Here is a 3,885-nt window from a genome sequence, read left to right as displayed (position 1 = left end):
CAGCAGTTTGCTGACATAGGCAATGATGGTAAGAAACTGCTGATCTGAACACTTATTCTGGGCTTAATTATTTCACTGCTTTGCCTAAACTTTAAACAGACCATCTACGTTTAAGAGCTATAAATGAATTAGTCTAAAAACAGTAAACATCCACTCCCACTAGGTGGCAATAAAGTTGCAGACTGACATTACAGAGGAGAGAAAAACACCTGTGGGACTACAGCATCTCACTTCACACTCTCTCCCTGCTGTCCTGTTATTCTCCTGTCTCTTTTGGAACACGTTATGTTGCCGTTTAGAAAACAAAGAATCGAGCACCCTGTTAACAGCTAAATCCATTTATTTTCTCCGTTAACGACGCAAAGAAAACGAGAATGGACAAGACATAAATTCAGTTTTGCTGGTTTTTGCAGTCATTTTTTAAATTAGATCCAAATGTTTTAGAAACACAAATTTATTCTCATTATGTGACAATTAGATGTTGGACAACTATTTCCAGAACACTACACTTTAATTTTAGTTGTTATAACAGGAGTGACAATTATATTTTAATTTGTATTTAAAGAAAGTAAAGAAGCATTAACTAATAGAAGATAAGTCACAGCTGAACTGATACAAATCGCTTTTTCTGTTTCTACTTTTTTCACAATATTAAAACTACAAAAAGACACAATTAGGCTCATAAAAGGTTTAACTTTATTATTTTTTATGTTAATGCATTTAATAATTAAAATTATAAACTGAAGGCACATTACCAAACACAATACAACAATTACAGCTGTTGACAGAAATTACAAAATGTTAATTAACAAGTGACAAAGAGAAATATTCTACTATAATAAGACATAAAAACTGTATTATCACCATCTTTACACCAAACGAATTATTATAAATTACGCTCTACGCTGACATTATAAACATAGAAAGTAGTGAAAGTCCTCAGGAGATAAGGTTTTTCCTGGCCTGGACATTGTTGCTTGACAGATACACAATTAACAAACAATGGCAATGATTTTTCATGACCTTTTCACCTTGTTGGTTTAAGTTCCTGTTCTTAATCTACAGCCAAGAACAACAAAAACAACGTTTGATGTTGTTAGAGAGGTCTCTGTCTCTGTCTCTGCCTGGAAGTCCCCTTCCCGTCCTAAATACGACCAAATGGTGTCTTTAATCTGCAGTGTGCATGCACTTCATTTTAGAGCAGACTAAACCCAGAAGCCTGACCTTGGAAATTCTCCACCACATGAATTGACTGCCATATTTAATGTGAATGTATGGGCAATAAAATAACAGTAAAACAAATAAATAAATCAGTGTCAGAAATAAAATAAATGGAGCCTATAAATCAAAAGACTTGTTAGCCCCCTGAGTGTAATTGAATGGGATCGGGGACGATGCGGTTTGCCTGTGTCCGCAGTGTTTACTCACATCTCGTAAGGACAGGGAAAATATAACAAAAGAAGAAAGGGATGATGTCAAAAGAAAATAAAGTGGGTGCTGAGACAAGAGAGAAAGAGATGAAGAATGGAGCAGACAGAAAAAGAAGAATAAAAAAAGGACAGGACGAGGAGAGACGAGCCTGGAATCAATAATCTAGTTTCTCTCGTCGGGCTGAGGACAGGAGAGTGAGAGCGAGGCGCCTGAGGACAACAAACCGCATCCTTCCTTCCTGAGAGGCAACACGGGGACAGGAAGGGCCACCAGGGGAGGTCACTTGGCCAGCGAATCACTTCCTGTCAGGGTCACCAGGCATCGGGGGATAAGTACATCCGGGTCACTAGAGGAGACACCTGCGTCTGATTGTCTGCCTCTGCATTTGAAGCCCCCACCACCCGTAGATGGAAACCTCAATGACAGCCAGGTGGGGAGTAGATGCAGGGAGAGGGGGGATGGGTGCTGGATCTAGAGAGGATAGCAGGAAATGGAAGAAGTCAGTGTTTGAGCACGGAGATGGCATAATTTTTGTCTTCGTGTCCACCCTCCACCAGCTGGAAGTCTGGAGCACAAATGAGGGTAGGAGTGAGGTAGAAACATTGGCAACAATCCAACGTGTCCATCTGACAAAAAAACAACTAATTGTGTTCCGCATTTAAACAAAGAAAAATGAGAAAAATGGCAGTGTGGCAAGCTGGCAGCGGTACTGTATGTTATTGTGTGGTTATACAGTATTTGTACATTAGAATATGTGCAGTCTACTGCAGTTTGGTAGCATCCATCCCGTCTTTTCAATCTGAAATTCATTTGTTTTGTGCAGCTCTTAGATCTGCATTGACACCATCTTACTGAATGCATATATTTTTTACTTATGACCTTCAAAAGTGCAACTTTAAAACAAACAAAAAAAATCCAGGTATCAAAATTACAATTCAAGCATCGTGTGTTCACATAAATGTTAAAACAACGGGAATGTATATTAAAATAATATGGACTGGATGCTGAGGGCTGGAAAGATGGAGAAACTTTGCCACTGGGAGTGAGAATATATATATAAATGTGTGTGTGTGTACTGTGTTTGACAGTGTGCCAAGCTGACCAAAAAGTGCTGGCAATTTCCTTGAAATGCAGAGATTCACCGCGCTCCCTAGGGAGAGGCCAAATAAACTTCAGATGTGCAGCAGGATCTGTCCCCCCACTCTGTCTCCAGACTCCAAAGACTACAGAAACACATGGAAGTGAAGAAAAAGAGAGGGATAAGAGGACAGGGAAGGCACAAGGGAGGTAGAGAGGAAAAGGGAGATTTCTGCTATTCTCATTTAAAAAAAACAAAACCTCTTTCTCTGTAAGCTGTCATCGTCGTCAGCTCTGGGGAGGTTTGCAGATGTTTATCATGTACAGGGGGGAAAGAAATAGAAATCATAAATTGTTCCACGATGCATCCAGGGTCACAAGTTCAGACCCATAAAATACACGAATAACCCTGCAAAGTGTAATTATGGAAGTAAACCTCCACGTTGAAGGCCACAAGATTTAACCTCACAAATCCATCGACATCATCGTGGCTGGAGATGGCTCTGTGATGTATGGACGTGCATGCGCATATGGACACGCTGTAAGGACAAAACAGAGACCGAGTTTAAGATGAACACATTTAAAGATAGCAAATTGCTCTGGAGCGAATAAGGTTTTTCCATTTATGGAGCAAGCTGTGTGAAACTCACAGCCAGCGCTGTTATTTCTAATCTCAATCACATGATCAAAGACTCTTCACTGCTTCAACCTAATTTTCTGGAATGAAAATGTGTAAATTAAGACCATTTTTTAAAAGTACCTGATTTAGAAATTACACTGTTTTGAAGAAACTTTCCAGCAGTTAAGGGCCATTTTCCTTCATTTTAAAAAGGTGTCTCTGTTACACCCACTTTCCATCCATAATGTGTGTTTTTAACGACCCCGTACCACACACATGGATGCATAAATAAGCCTATGACACCCCACCCCTTCCTAAGAGCCCTGTGGCAATATGTGCGTGTCAACACACCTTGGCGGGTAAACAAATACACATTTCAACAGGGTGTTTACCTGTTTACCAAGTGACCATTATGCTACCCCCACCCTGTGAGAGTAATCTGACTGCATGGCTTAATAATTGTAGTTTTTTTAAAATGCCTGTGCTGCTATCATATTTAGTAGTATGGCAATAGAAAAACAAGAAAATGAAAAATAAGCGTTGTTATACACAGAAGACAGGAAAAAAACGGGTGTGTTAATATTGTGCACAATTTAACAAGATGGGAGAAAGCATAGTGTATTTAACTAAAGAAGCCATCTATGAGTGTTTGTCTTTGTTCCCTTTGTTTTTGAATATTAAACAGCAGCAAACCGAAATCCTGAAACTCAAAGAGCTGAATTTAAAATGGTAACAATGTATGTATTATTATATATCTT

General features: G+C 39.2%; 1 long non-coding RNA gene across 1 annotated transcript; it reads right to left on the bottom strand.

Moving 5' to 3' along the window:
* Window positions 1–689: 689 nt before the first annotated feature.
* LOC116325179 lies at window positions 690–3,049 on the bottom strand. Its single transcript, XR_004199836.2, has 4 exons — window positions 2,945–3,049; window positions 2,770–2,802; window positions 2,534–2,654; window positions 690–1,902 (listed from the first exon to the last, which is right to left on the bottom strand). It is a non-coding gene; the product is annotated as an uncharacterized LOC116325179 (long non-coding RNA).
* Between the last annotated feature and the right edge of the window lie 836 nt (window positions 3,050–3,885).

Source organism: Oreochromis aureus, linkage group 4, assembly GCF_013358895.1.
Source record: "Oreochromis aureus strain Israel breed Guangdong linkage group 4, ZZ_aureus, whole genome shotgun sequence".
NCBI classification, from domain to species: domain Eukaryota; kingdom Metazoa; phylum Chordata; class Actinopteri; order Cichliformes; family Cichlidae; genus Oreochromis; species Oreochromis aureus.
The sequence above is the reverse complement of the archived record's forward strand: the minus strand, read 5'-3'. Positions and strand labels throughout refer to the sequence as shown.